This window comes from Aquarana catesbeiana, linkage group LG12 (assembly GCF_042186555.1).
Source record: "Aquarana catesbeiana isolate 2022-GZ linkage group LG12, ASM4218655v1, whole genome shotgun sequence".
NCBI lineage: Eukaryota > Metazoa > Chordata > Amphibia > Anura > Ranidae > Aquarana > Aquarana catesbeiana.
This window is the reverse complement of record NC_133335.1, coordinates 213,226,439-213,242,819: the sequence shown is the minus strand read 5'-3', so window position 1 is coordinate 213,242,819 and position 16,381 is coordinate 213,226,439. Positions and strand designations below refer to the sequence as shown.

Below are 16,381 nucleotides of genomic sequence, written 5' to 3'. Positions count from 1 at the left end.
TCGAATCGTTTTCAAATTTGAATTTTTTTTCAATCTCCTAAGGGAATAAAATGGAATAGAAAAAAATAGATAAGAATATAACATAGAAATAAAAGACTATAATATAACAGAGTAAAACAGAACAAAATAGGATAGAAAATAAAAGAACAGAATAGAATAGAATAAAAAATAGAATTAAGGAGAACGATTATAACCATGTTCTGAAATTTGAATAGACTAGAAAAGAATAGAATTAAAAAAAACAATAGAATAGAAATAATAAAACCATTTTCCAAAATTCAAATAGAATCAATTCGAATTTAAATATAAAAGAAAAGAATAGAATAGAAAATAACACAATAGCATAAAAAAACAAAAACAAAAGAATAGAATAGAATGAATATAACCATCTTCCTATTCTAATCTATTCAAATTCAAATTGATTCTGTTTGAATTTTGGGAAATGGTTATTTTCTTGCTATTCTATTGTTTTTTAATTGTATTCTTTTTCTATTGGTTTATTCTGTTCTATTCTATTATTTTATTTTCTATTCAAATTTATTCTATTCGAAATTCGCATTTCGGAAGATGGTTATAATCTTTCTATTCTATTGTTTTTCTTATATACTATTCTGTTATTTTATATTCTAATCTATTCTATTCAAATTCTAAGTGATTCTATTTGAATTTTGGGAAATGGCTATATTCTATTGTTTTTTTTTATTATTTTCTTTTCTATTCAATTACAGTCTATTCTATTCTTTTCTGTTATATTCTTTTCTTAAATATTGAAACTTATTCTATTTGAAATTTGAATTTCAAAAGATGGTTATATTTGTTCTATGTTATTCTATTCCGTTTCTATTATATTCTAATTATTCTGTTCTTTTATTTTGTATTCTATTTTGTTCTCTATTATATTCTTTTATTTTCTATTTTCTTTTTGTATTCTATTATATTTTATTCTCTTTGGAAATTTGAAAATTATTCAAATTCTTAAACTATTAGAATTTTGTTAGATTTTTTTTTTTGTTATTTCGGATTCGTTTAAATTCAATACTATTGTAATTCTGATGCATCCAAATTTCCGAAAAACGAATATTCGTCCGAAATTCCATTCGGAATGAAGCGAACCGCACATGTCTAGTTTTCTTGCATAGTTGAGTCATGCATCCTTGATTCTACATCAGAGGTATGACTTTTTGGGCACAATGCTTCCATGAAAACCACTTCTAGCCAGACTTCTCCAAACAATAGATGGGTATACCTGGTTTCCACCAGTTCTGTGCTTATGGCACTGCTGGACATCTTCCGATGTCGAAGAGAAGTAAGCATGATGTGTCTTTCATCTGCTGCATTAAGTTTCCTTGGCCAACCACTTCATCTACAGTCATGAATGTTTCTGTTTCTTTGTGCTTCTTTAAAAGAGCTTGAACGGCATCTTGAAACCCAAGTCCGCTTTGAAATCTTTGCCTGGAAGAGACCTTGCTGATGCAATATAACTACATGGGTCTTGTTGCTGTGGAACAAGACTCATAAAACTGTCTTCCACAACCTCACATTAGTAGCAGAGTTTGGCTGTTCCTCACCCAGTTTTAAGACTCCTAAACAGCTATTTCAACCTACATATGAAATTGATGATCATTAGCACCTGCTTAGTATAATTGATTAATCATACACCTGACACTAATCCTACAAAATCCCTGACTTTGTCAAGTGTGCAAGTGTAATGCCCCATACACACTATTAGATTTTCTGCAGATTTTTGTCTTCATATTTACTGAAACCATATAATATGAGGTCAAACCTTAAAGCGGAGTTCCACCCAAAAATGGAACTTCCGCTTTAAGGGAGGTGATCCCCTGACATGCCAGATTTGGCATGTCATTTTTTTGGGGGGGGGCCCAGCTCCCACTTTCTCCCGGCGCACCGCAAGGGAGATCACCTCTCCCCCCTCCCTCTCGGCAATTGCACGGCCAGTCACGGCGTGCGGCTCGCATATGCGCAGTGGGTGCCTGGCTGTGAAGCCACAGCCAGACGCCCACAGTTGCAATACCGGCGCCACAGAGAGGAGGGGGAGACGAGCGGGGCTTCGTTCCCCTGCATCGCTGGACCCTGGGACAGGTAAGTGTCCGATTAGTAAAAGTCAGCAGCTGCAGTATTTGTAGCTGCTGACTTTTAATTTTTTTTTAAGCAGAACTTTTCTTTAAGAGTTTGAATTCGTATGCAGACAGGCAGGCCCTTGCACTACATGGTTTTGGTAAATCTGAAGACAAAAATCTAATGGTGTGTATGGGGCTTAAGAATTGATGCTGGTTTGAGGCCAAAGGGTAGTCACACCTCATATAGATTTGATTTAGATTTTTATTCTGTTTGCATTCACTTTGTTTATCTTTATCAATTTACAAAATGCAATTAAAATATAAATATTTTAAAAGCATTCTTAATTTACAACATTTCTTCATACCTGCCTAAAACTTTTACACAGTACTGTATACAGTATATACCTCCAACATGAAAACAAGGCTAAGCGACTCAACTATGCATGAAAACATAGGAACTGGGGTGCAGAAAAATGGCAGCAGGTGCTCTGGACTGATGAGTTAAACTTTGAAATATTTGGCTGTAGTAGGAGGCAGTTTGTTTGCTGAAGGGCTGGGAAATCGGCAGGGCCGTCTTTAACACAGGGTAAAAGGGGAAGCTGCCCAGGGCCCAATCATTGTTGGGAGGCCCAAAGCAGCTGCCAATTGAGTCTGCGCTGCTGCCCGTCAAGAGTTCCGCCACTCTGACACTGGTCACTTGTTGGCTGCTCACTACTGTCAGTTGTAAATACAGAAGCTGGTTCTGTATTTACAAGTGACAGCTCCCCTGTCGCCGGCGGTACAGATCCCTCCCTGCTCTATATGAGAGCACAGGAGTGAGAGCAGAGGAGGGAGGGGAGGGGGTCGGGGAATGTACACAGGCACAAGCTCCTTGTGAAGCCAGCAGCCTGCACGAACATCCCGCACACTCACCCCTCAACCCTACAGTCTGCACATAGCTCACCCCTCAACCGTGCACTCTGTACATAGCTCACCCTCAACCGTGCACTCTGTACATAGCTCACCCCTCAACTCTACAGTCTGCATGTAGCTCACCCCTCAACCATGCACTCTGTACATAGCTCACCCCTCAACCCTGCACTCTGTACATAGCTCTACCAACCAGATAGCAGTAATGATGACCTCTAGCAACCAATCAGTGAGTGATAAGGATGTGCAGTAACCTCTAGCAACCAATCAGTGGTCGATAACTGCATTATTGCTGGACACTATATAATTTCCCAATAGGGATGACCTTTTTTGGATCAACTTACCATGAGTAATAAACATCACCTCAAGTCTCGTGAACTGTCATATAATGACCAATTGATCTATAGATTATGGAACAGATGTTTGAATATCAATTATTTCCTGAACACTGACCTGCCAGTCCACATATGTTCCCGCCAAATACTGTTCCTATATCAATCAGGGATCCTTCTTCTATCCATATCCTAGGGGGGCTCACTTTAGTGGATTATTCTTAAGGTTAACCTCCTTGACTGCTTGAAAATGAGCTAATGGAGGTCCGCAGCGTGTTTGGCCAATACCTGGCCAACACCACTGCATGGTACCTGTCCTTGCTCTCCTCCCTGATCCCATGCATGCATGTCTCAGTTGTTAAAGTTGTTATGATTCATGGTACCATTTATCATTGTACTACCTTCACTTGCTTGGTGGATCTCGGGAATTGAGTTAACGAAGTCTGCAGCATGTTTGCATAAGCCAATTACTGGCTGATAACACTGAAGGATATCTTGTGTTACTCTCTCCCCTGATCCCACCAACACATGCCTCTTCTAGGTGTCTCAAACTGCCATGACACCTGAGGCACTATATGCAATAGCTTGTGTGACCTTTGTTAGGTGGGTGTGCACACCTGTGGCTACAAACTTTACTACTTGGTGAAGACCACAGTCTGCCCCATCCCATGTCCCAATCTGAACTTTATGGGTCTACCCCCCCTATTTTTTTTTCTTTTTCTGCATGCTTTTTGAGTTCAGGGTCAAGGGGCAAAGGCGCCACCCCTATCGGGTGAGTCGGTATCCCCTTATTTGTTTTGAATGTTGGAAACATTCAACACATTGGTCCTTTGATCTGAAGTTCTCTCTTTACATATGCTATTTAATGTATGTCTCACTGTTGGGGGGGGGGGCAAGAGAATGTTTGCCCAGGGTCCAAATCAATATTAAAGACGGCCCTGGATAACCAACTTTCCAAAGTCAGCTTTCCAGCCCCCACATCGTCTAGAGTACCTGGGTCTAATCTTGAACACAGGCAAAGCTGGAATCTTACTCCTTCATGAGAAGATTCCTCTTTAAAGTCTAGCTTTTAGACTCTCAGGTCACGATGACGCCCCTCAATTTGTTTCTGCAATATCATCCTGGCCTCCGATGCAATTCCCTGGTCCAATTTTACTTGAGACCCCTTTAAACCAACATCGTCAAGATGTGAAACAAGCAGATCCAATCCTTGGCTCACCCAATGCTTCTTTCAAGTCAAGTAAAGCTTTCCCTGGCATGGTGGCTCTCCAATCCTGCCCTGGATCAGGGAAAGTTGTTCCTTCACAGGACTTGGAACATAGTAACACCAGATGTGAGTCTTACAGGCAGGGGTGGAGTTTACAACTTATTTACTGCCCAGAGGGCATTTTTCCCAACAGTAGTCAAAACTACACATCTATATTCTGGAACTGAGAGGAATTTGATTGTCTCTACAACATCTGACCTCTTTTCCACAATGTCACCCAGGCAGAGTACAGTCAGACAATGCTAAAGAAGTGGCCTTCATAAATCATCAAGGCACCAGATGCTTAGCAACCCTAAAAGAAACAAGTTTAATACCCTCATGGGCAGAAACTCACATTGCAGCTCTCTTGGCTGTCCACGTTCCGGGAGTGGACAATTATCAGGCAGATTTCCTAAGCCATCAATGCCTAGACCCAGGGGGGTAGTCTCAAAAGTAGTGAAAACCAATAGGTGTACATACTAGCCTCCAGGTTCAACATCAAGCTGAATTGGGATTCTCTAGCTGCCCAGAGCAAGGAAATCTAACTTCCACATGATTCACCATTGCACATGGAAAGCTTACTTTGCCTGGTGCGAGGACAGAAGGCTTAACTCTAGTGAATGTTCTATCAAATGTATTTTGGTCTTTCATCAGTCTGGTCTTGATTATTGTCTAGCCTAGAGTACCCTCAAGAGACAGGTTTCTGCCTTATCCATTCTCTTCCTCTTGTCTTGCAATGCCCTATCGGGACTTTTCTACAGGGAGTAGAACATTTGATATCCCCCCTGTTTGACCTCCTGTGTCTCTTTGGAATGTCAACCTGATGCTGTCTGCTTTTCAGAGACCCCCCTTTGAATTGATTACATTGGAAGACTGCCTTCTTGGCTGCCATCACAAATTTGCAGCTCATCGTGTAAAGAGCATTTTCCTATTTTGCACAATTAGTACATTGTCTTCCCTTCCTTCTGTCCTGGTGCAAAACATGACAAGGAAATTTGCCTTACATTTTTGGACGTGATTAAGGCTGTCAGAGTATAATTGATCGCCCTAGTCTCTTTTGGACATATGGAGTCCCTTTGTTTTCTAAATGGAGGTCCTCTTAGAGGACTCCCCACTCCATCATTGCCAAAATCCAAGAACTAATTTCTAGGGCTTATGCCCTTAAGGAAACGTTAATCTTTTTCCCATCCCATCCATTCCAGCAGGGTTGTTGGTATCTTCTGGGCTTTTCAGCAGCAAGTCATCTGTATTACAATTTGCAAGGCCACCGTCTGCTCCCAAGTTCTACGAAGTGGACGTTCAGGCCTCAGCTGAAGTGTAGATCAGCCTCACGGTAGGTGATTCAAGCTGTCATCTGAGTATTTTGCCAGTCTGTTTGCATTTTGCAGTTCTGTGTGACTATACTGTTGGTCAAGCCTCGGTTTTATTGCTTGGGTATGTCCCATGGTCTGTGAATACAAGTCTTGTATTGTAAAATTAAGATAAAAGGGATTCTGACTTACCTGTAAATTCCTTATCTTGCAGTACAGAACAGGACACAGGTCCCTCCCCTTTGTGCCTTGATCACAGAGTGGGTGAAATTAAACAAGTACTCTCTAGGGGCAGACCTAGCAAATGTTATTATCAGTTCCCAATCACTCAAAGGTAGCAGCATACAGTAGAACCCATGGTCTATAAATGCCAGTCCTGTGTTATGTACTGTACTCCAAGATAAGGAATTGACAGGTAAGTCAAAATTCCTGTTTTATTCTTATCTTACCCAGATAGCTGTATTAACAGTAAGGCTATAGTGACATTTTAAATGCTAACTCAATACAAGTGCATACAATCAAGGAAACTTACCCTTGCAGCCAATTCATGCATGGCTTTTAAGGGCCTTTTAGGCTAGGTTTACACCAGTACAGTGCGACCTAGCGGACACAGTTCCGCACGTCCTGTGTTGCGCAGCCAATTAGTTTGCGAGAAATGCGGGGAAAGAAGTCCCCATCTAATTTCTTATCACTCCGAACTGTAGGGTAAGAATTAATGGCACCCCCACGCAACTGCTAAAGAGCAGTGCTTTTCTGTGCATTTCGGAAAACTGCGATATGCACATGTTCCCGACACGCATGGATGTGAACCAAGCCTTAAATAAGATTGCAGCCTGTCATGTTACCAGACATTCTACACTGTCCAGCCTCCTTTCTTCCTTGAAACTGCAGTGGTAGTGGATCAGTGGTACATAAAATGTATTTTGGAAAGGCCAAATTTATGTATAACTAAAATGAGGCTGCCTCAAGGCATGCATACTTAGAATATGCATGTACATCAAGATGCAGCCATCTCTATGTTTCAAATGGGTGGAGTTATGAACTTTGGAATTACTTTGCAACACATTTATTGGCTAAGGAACAGGAAATTCCAAAGCACTAATTTTGAATCATTGCCAGGTTAAAATGTGGAGGCACCATACAGAGAAGTACGCATCATTTTTCCCGGGAGCTTACCTTGAAGAAAAACGTGGTAACTGGTTAAAAAATACATAATGGTTTGAACTAATTTTTGTAGTCATAAATGTTTTCTCTCCACATTTGTATAAAATAGATACACAAACATATATACAATATATATAACACTGCCATTGTTGTGATAAAATGAGAGAGAGCGAGAAAGAGAGATATTATCCTATTATTTACAGTCCTTTAAAAAGTATTCATACCCCTTGAAATTTTCCACATTTTGTCATGTTACAACCAAAAGCGTAAAGGTATTTTATGTGATAGAACAACACAAAGTGGCACATAATTGTGAAGTGGAAGGAAAATGAAAAATGGTTTTCAAACATTTTTACAAAACAATATGTGAAAAGTGTGGCATGCATTTGTATTCAGCCCCCATTACTAGGACACCCCTAACTAAAATCTAGTGGAACCAATTGCCTTCAGAAGTCACCTAATTAGTAAATCGAGTCCACCTGTAATTTAATCTCAGTATAAATACAGCTTTTCTGTGAAGTCCTCTGAGGTTTGTTAGAGAACCTTAGTGAACAAACAGCACTATGAAGGCCAAGGAACACACCAGGCAGGTCAGGGATAAAGTTGTGGAGAAGTTTAAAGCAGGGTTAGATTATAACAAAATATCCCAAGCTTTGAATATCTCACAGAGCACTGTTCAATCCATCATGTGAAAATATTTGAAAGAGTATGGCACAACTGCAAACCTACCAAGACATGGCCGTCCACCTAAACTGACAGGCTGGGCAAGGAGAGCATTAATCAGAGAAGCAGTCAAGAGGCCCATGATAACTATGAAGGAGCTGCAGGGATGCACAGTTCAGGTGAGAGAATCTGTACACAGGACAACTATTAGTCGTGCACTCCACAAATCTGACCTTTATGGAAGAGTGGCAAGAAGAAATCCATTGTTGAAAGAAAGCCATAAGAATTCCCATTTGCAGTTTGCGGATAGCCATGTGGGGGAGGCAGCAAGCGTGGAAGAAGATGCTCTGGTCAGATGAGACCAAAATTGAACTTTTTGGCCTAAAAGCAAAATGCTATGTGTGGCAAAAAACTAACACTGCACATCATCCTGAACACACCTTCCCCACCATGAAACATGGTCCTGGCAGCATCATGTTGTGGGGATGCTTTTCTTCAGCAGGCACAGGGAAGTTGGTTAGAGTTGATAGGAAGATGGATGGAGCCAAATACAGGGCAATCTTAGAAGGAAACCTGTTAGAGTCAGCAAAACACTTGACTGGGCGGAAGTTCACCTTCCAGCAGAACAACGACCCTAAACATACAGCCAGCGCTACAAAAGAATGGTTTAGATTAAAGCATATTCATGTGTTAGAATGACCCAGTCAAAGTCCAGACTTAAATCCAATTGAGAATCTGTGGCAAGACTTGAAAATTGCTGTTCACAGACGCTCTCCATTCAATCACAGAGCTTGAGCTATTTTTCAAAGAAGAATGGGCAAAATTGTAACTCTCTAGATGTGCAAAGCTGGTAGAGACATCCCCAAAAAGACTTTCAGCTTTAATTGCAGCGAAAGGTGGTTCTACAAAGTACTGGGGGCTGAATACAAATGCACATCACACTTTTCACATATTTATTTGTAAAAAATTTGGAAAACCATTTATCATTTTCCTTCCACTTCACAATTATGTGCTACTTTGTGTTGGTCTATCACATAAAATCCCAATATAATACATTTACGTTTTTGGTTGTAACATGACAAAATGTGGAAAATTTCAAGGGGTATGAATACTTTTTCAAATTGTGTTGTCAAGGGGTATGGCGCTTCCTATGGGGTAATATATGGGAGGGGTGGTTTGTTGTATTAACAGGTGGTTTCCCCCAATATAATCCTAATAGAGGTACCTAGTACCCGCAGGGAAACTTAGTTACCATAAATATATATGTCTGTCTGTACCTGCACACATATATATATATATATATATATATATATATATATATATATATATATATATATATATACACGTGCACCCGTATATATCAGCAGAGATAAATAATAGTTGTGGACAAGGAACTGTCTTCAGTGGTGGTTCACTCAGAACCCTATATTAAGGGATGTGAGCTAGGACCCCTACAGCTGTGATAGGTCTGCACCATATGCCACCACAAAGTGAAATAGCTATGCCGTATATGTGTAAGACATGTATATACTCTACTACTGCAAAATAATCCAAACAATAAATATAAATAAACTCTGCTTAAACAGTGTGAAATAAACATATATAAAAGTATGTTGCCAAACTGTTACATATTCTAATCAAAAATTGGTGCAAGTAAACATATTATAATCAAAATTAGTGCAAAGAAAAACCCAGTTGACAGTTTTTCGGTGATTATAGTCCTTAAAGTGAAATAACTTGTTCAGACCCAGTGTTCCAAGCAATTTCGTGACTTGAGTGCTCTCGGATAAATCCTGTGACTTTTGTGCTCCCCCTCACGGGTCCCCACTCACCAGATCCAACAGCCCCAGAAGGGGCAACCAGCATAAGATGTCTCAATCACGGTCTCCTCTCCACAGCAGTCATGCGGGGCATTCGGGATGATTTCCGTGCTGTTGGTTTTCCCAATGGATTCCCGGATCCTCCAGCCTCAGACGGGACAGATTGCATGGGGTATTACGGTCACAATTTTCTCTCCCCCACCGTCCTACCGAGCATCCAGGTAGTTCCCTTACTATTGGGTTCAATGTTCATAATGGCTCCCTCATAGAAAGAAAAAATAGGAGGCTCCCATAGTATAGTATGTATGGAAACTTTTATTCAAAAAACTCCATCACCATACAGCGGAGTAAAAATAAAAATAAAAATATAAAAAATAAAAATTTAAAATTAAAATTAAACAAAGATAAGCTAAGTTGAATAAAATAAGCAGTCTGCTATCTCAGGGTACAGAGAAATGCCTGAGAACAGGCCCGTACCAGTAAAATTGCGTACCGCTGGTTGGAGCTGTTTGCGCTCCACCTGCGTTCCAGACAGGGTCCGTACCCGAAAGTGACGTAGCGTGCGTGGCGCCGTCGTACGCGTTTCGTCATTGACGTCTTCAGCAACGGTGCCAGCACGCCACGCGCTACGTCCATTAGTAGGGAGCCGCCGCTCTAGTTCCACCCCATATTCCTAACACATCCAATCATCTCATGACAAGGCGGGGCGGCACTCCCACCTTGTCTGAAGTGTCAGCAGAGGTGATTCAGTCAGCTTTTCTTGTGTTGTAAGCCCAGCTAATGTTTAGGAGACTATATTGCCGTCATATTAATAAATACATTATCCCTAAAATAATTTAGCTAAATTACAATATAAATAATGAGAGATACAGGGAAAAAATAAAAATATAGAAGATATACACACAGAAAATATATGAAAAATATATATATATATATATATATATATATATATATATATATATATATATATATATATATATATATGGGAAAAAATTATAAAATTATGGCCCAAATATGTATGGATGTATATGTATGGGAAAAACATTTCATAGGCATGCGTTACCCTTCATCTCAAACCCCTTCTATATTCCCCCTCTAGTACCATTTGGTAGTCATCAGGCTAGAGGGGGAGTATAGAAGGGGTTTGAGATGAAGGGTAACGCATGCCTATGAAATGTTTTTCCCATACATATACATCCATACATATTTGGGCCATAATTTTATAATTTTTTCCCATATATATATATATATATATATATATATATATATATATATATATATATATATATATATATATATATATTTTTCATATATTTTCTGTGTGTATATCTTCTATATTTTTATTTTTATTTTTTCCCTGTATCTCTCATTATTTATATTGTAATTTAGCTAAATTATTTTAGGGATAATGTATTTATTAATATGACGGCAATATAGTCTCCTAAACATTAGCTGGGCTTACAACACAAGAAAAGCTGACTGAATCACCTCTGCTGACACTTCAGACAAGGTGGGAGTGCCGCCCCGCCTTGTCATGAGATGATTGGATGTGTTAGGAATATGGGGTGGAACTAGAGCGGCGGCTCCCTACTAATGGACGTAGCGCGTGGCGTGCTGGCACCGTTGCTGAAGACGTCAATGACGAAACGCGTACGACGGCGCCACGCACGCTACGTCACTTCCGGGTACGGACCCTGTCAGGGCATTTCTCTGTACCCTGAGATAGCAGACTGCTTATTTTATTCAACTTAGCTTATCTTTGTTTAATTTTAATTTTAAATTTTTATTTTTTATATTTTTATTTTTACTCCGCTGTATGGTGATGGAGTTTTTTGAATAAAAGTTTCCATACATACTATACTATGGGAGCCTCCTATTTTTTCTTTCTATGAGGGAGCCATTGTGAACATTGAACCCAATAGTAAGGGAACTACCTGGATGCTCGGTAGGACGGTGGGGGAGAGAAAATTGTGACCGTAATACCCCATGCAATCTGTCCCGTCTGAGGCTGGAGGATCCGGGAATCCATTGGGAAAACCAACAGCACGGAAATCATCCCGAATGCCCCGCATGACTGCTGTGGAGAGGAGACCGTGATTGAGACATCTTATGCTGGTTACCCCTTCTGGGGCTGTTGGATCTGGTGAGTGGGGACCCGTGAGGGGGAGCACAAAAGTCACAGGATTTATCCGAGAGCACTCAAGTCACGAAATTGCTTGGAACACTGGGTCTGAACAAGTTATTTCACTTTAAGGACTATAATCACCGAAAAACTGTCAACTGGGTTTTTCTTTGCACTAATTTTGATTATAATATGTTTACTTGCACCAATTTTTGATTAGAATATGTAACAGTTTGGCAACATACTTTTATATATGTTTATTTCACACTGTTTAAGCAGAGTTTATTTATATTTATTGTTTGGATTATTTTGCAGTAGTAGAGTATATACATGTCTTACACATATACGGCATAGCTATTTCACTTTGTGGTGGCATATGGTGCAGACCTATCACAGCTGTAGGGGTCCTAGCTCACACCCCTTAATATAGGGTTCTGAGTGAACCACCACTGAAGACAGTTCCTTGTCCACAACTATTATTTATCTCTGCTGATATACACAGGTGCACGTGTATATATATATATATATGTGTGCAGGTACAGACAGACATATATATTTATGGTAACTAAGTTTCCCTGCGGGTACTAGGTACCTCTATTAGGATTATATTGGGGGAAACCACCTGTTAAAACAACAAACCACCCCTCCCATATATTACCCCATAGGAAGCGCCATACCCCTTGACAACACAATTTCAACCAGTAGAGAATCCCTAGGGAAGCTCTTTTAAGGGGGGCAGCATACCTAAATTATTGTTCTAAGCGCAGCTCTTATATTTAATTTAAATGAATACTTTTTCAAGGCACTGTATATATTTATTTTTTACTCCCACTGGAGACTAACACAATTATTTAATTAAAACCAGTGGCTTTTGCATGGATAGCAGATAATGACACTATTGTTAAGTAATAAGACATGACAGGATGCCTTTTATTAAGCTGTTTACCCATGCCATGGGCAGGCTGGAAGGCACAGAGTCAAAGGCCAAGTGACTTAAACCATCCGAGACGTGCTGAAAAGTGCCAATAAAACACAGTCGAGTGTGTTTCTGGTAATGTACCTTGGACTCGACGACAAAGGCGAGCCAGCAGGGAACGCGTGTTGTAAACCAAAAACCTAATAGAGTCCTATGTAGCGACATAGGAGGTGAGAATACACATTCTTTTACAGCGTTCTTGAAGCTGTGAGAAATATCGAAGACACCTTAACAACACTAGTCTTATTAAAAAGCTAGACATTGTTTTAAAATATTAATATTACAAAAAAACCTTCTAGCCTTGCAGGGCTGGGATCCTTTGCTGAATTCCCAGCACTAATACTATCTCCATGGAACTTGTACCTCCTCTGCTGCTTCCTGTTCTGTTTCCTAACACAACCCAAAAACATACTAATAACTAGTAGGTTAGGGGACTATCAGGAGACATGCATCTATATAGCTGTTCCAGGTAAATTAGATTGTTAGCCCCTCTGGGGTTGTTCTCAGTGAAGTCCTGCATAATGTGATTTAAAAATATGGGAAGGATAAAATAAACAATACATACAAACTAAACATGTCTAGATCTAGGCAGTTCAACAATCTTACTGACCAGTAGATCCGAAGATATAGATAGCTGAAAATATACGCAAATCTTGACATCTCTAGTGATAGTTAAACTTTTCACCACCCCTTCAACCTCCTTAATTTCCTTACTGGTCCTTTATTGTGATAGAAGACAGTATTGACCAATAGGGAGGTCCAGAAAGAGGGAGTGGATGAGACAATGCAATTAAGATCTTCAAATAACTCTTGCTGCCTACAGTGCATCTGGAAAGTATACAAAGCGCTTCACTTTTTCACATTTTATGTTCTGTTACAGCCTTATTCCAAAATGGATTAAATTTGTTATTTTCCTGAAAATTCTACAAACAATACCGAATAATGTGAAAGAAGTTTGCTTGAAATCCTTGCAAATTTATTAAAAATAAAAAACAAAATAAATCACATGTACATAAGTATTCACAGCCCTTGCTCAATACTTTGTTGAAGCACCTTTGGCACCAATTAGAGCCACAAGTCTTTTTGAGTATGATGCTACAAGCTTGGCACACCTATTTTTGGGCAGTTTCTCCCATTCTTCTTTGCAGGACCTCTCAAACTCCATCTGGTTGGATGGGGAGCATCGGTGCACAGCCATTTTCAGATCTCTCCAGAGATGTTCAATCGGGTTCAAGTCTGGACTCTGGCTGGGCCACTCAAGGACATTCACAGAGTCGTCCCATAGCCACTCCTTTGTAATCCTGACTGTGTGCTTAGGGTCGTTGTCCTGTTGGAAAATTAATCTTTGCCCCAGTCTGAGGTCCAGAGTGCTCTGGAGCAGGTTTTCATCAAGGATGTCTCTGTACATTGCTGCATTCATCTCTCCCTCGAACTTGACTAGTCTCCCAGTTCCTGCCACTGAAAACATCCCACAGCATTAAGCTGCCACCACCATGCTTCACTGTAGGAATGGTATTGGCCAGGTGCCTGGTTTCCTCCAGACATGATGCTTGCCATTCAAGTCAAAGAGTTCAATCTTTGTTTTGTCATTTTCATTTTATTTTTAATAAATTTGCAAAGATTTCAAACAAACTTCTTTCACGTTGTCATTATGGAGTATTGTTTGTAGAATTTTGAGAAAAATAATTAATTTAATCCATTTTGGAATAAGGCTGTAACATAACAAAATGTGGAAAAAATTAAGCCTGTGAATACTTTCTGGATGTACTGTATATACTTGGATCTATTGATCATATTTACATGTGTTTTTCAATGAATGAATCCTCTGCATCTGCATTTTCTTCATCATTAGCAGTTATTCAGCAAACATCAAATATTAAAATTGGAGGAGGAAAAAGAATGCATGAAACATCTCGATAAATGAAGCAATATTATCTCATGTGATAAGCCACTTTTGCTATGAATTATGACATATCAGGGCTTAAAGAATCAGGCCCACACAGCAGAATTTAGTGATTACCTTTAAGTAAACAGACTGACCTGACCTGTACATAAATCAGGTATATAGTTAAGCAGTGGGATTTTACTGTTTGCATCTATAAAGACATGGCGATGGCACTATTTTATGGCAAACAGTTCAGTCTGGCAAGTGTCACATGGAAAGTAACCGTGTGCTGCTGTAGTGCCAGACGATGGCATGTCACCAGTGAAATAGGAGCCCTTCGGGCAGTGCCGTTGAAAGAGTGACTGTAGGTGTGGGCACAGCTGTATATTAGAGCACTCCATCTATTTAGAAGCTGTAAATATATTCTGCAAGACAAGCCTGATGAAAGGACTTCTGTATATCACGCCTGGCAAGGGCTACCATAATCCCATTTCTACACTCACATGCCGTCAGAATCACTCAAAACCACATGAATAGCTTGGAGTGAGGGAAGTACTGGCCGCCCACCACTGGGGTGGTGACAGCAGAAGTTGGGTGTAATGGAGTCACTGGTGGTCTCTGAGTAATCTGGCCTGTGAGCATGACTGACATTACAGCACCACACAAACTGACCTGAATGCAAACAAAGGTTGCAAGAACACCTACAGCCTTATTCAATAAACGGCTTAAATCTCTACTAACATGATCCTTTGTTGCAAATTTTTCATGTATAAACCCCCAACAGTTTTTTTATTTTTAGTGCAGAACAGATCAGATTCATTCAGGTCAGCACAATACCATTATTTATGTGTACCACATATAAAATTCAGCACATAATAATTGGGAACACTTTATTGAATAATGCTGTAATTGGATCTTGGAGACCTTGTCACCAAAACATTCAACAAAAGTATTTTCATAAGATTATAGGTGCATTTCACATATTTTATACATATTTACCAACAAAAACCTTCCCTTGTGTAGACATAGTCAAAGACAAAAGTCCCTAATCTGCTGCTGGGTGCTGCTATCTTGGATGTGATGTCAGCAGGCACAACATACTCAGAGCTGTCTCTCAAGTGACACCCTATAGTATTCCGTCCCCCTTGCCTTTTACAAATGGAAGTGCACTAGGCAGATCAGGTTGAAGAGTCTGAAGATAATCAGAGGGTGGAGAGGCAGAAGGACGTTTACGGATGTTAGTACCTGGCAATTCTAGAAGTGGCGATAGCCTCTGGATGAGATCAGACTTAGTGGCTGAAAATTCTGGTTTAGCCAGACAGGCTGCATGTTGCATGTTTGTGAGGCAGCCTGAATCAAGGGGCTAGAATGGTGTTAGTGTAAGACCTTTCTCTGGAATAAGGAAACTTGCTTTCATCCTGAGAGGTACTTGGAGTTTTCTCAGGGCCTGCAGTGGAATTCCTAATATTTCTCCCTCATACTCCTGAGCACATGTAATCTGCCATTGCTGCCCCTGAAGGGTACTCACAAGGTGGATGTGGACTGAGGGGTTTCAGCATATCTGGTAGATCAGGCGATAACCAAGTTCCTGTTACGGTGTCTCTGGAGTATCAGGCAACAGGTGAGACAGCAAATGATCAGCAGAAATGGCGACCAAAAGGGAGAATCAGGAGCACTACGCCACTAGACCTTCCACTAATGAGGTGGAAGAAAGACAACCAATTTTTAAACAGGTAAACATGTTACCTATAAAAGGCAGAGTTAACAACACAATAACAATTGGAGTAAAAACTCAAAAGTGTAGATTACTCCATAACTAAGGACACTAGCGAATAAACTGCTGTGTCCTGTGCTGTATGAATATGATACAGTA

General features: G+C 40.0%; 1 protein-coding gene across 1 annotated transcript in view; it reads right to left on the bottom strand.

Moving 5' to 3' along the window:
- The window catches only part of ANKFN1 (ankyrin repeat and fibronectin type III domain containing 1), a 602,151-nt gene that overhangs the window by 62,595 nt on the left and 523,175 nt on the right, over nt 1-16,381 (bottom strand). The window lies entirely within an intron of this gene.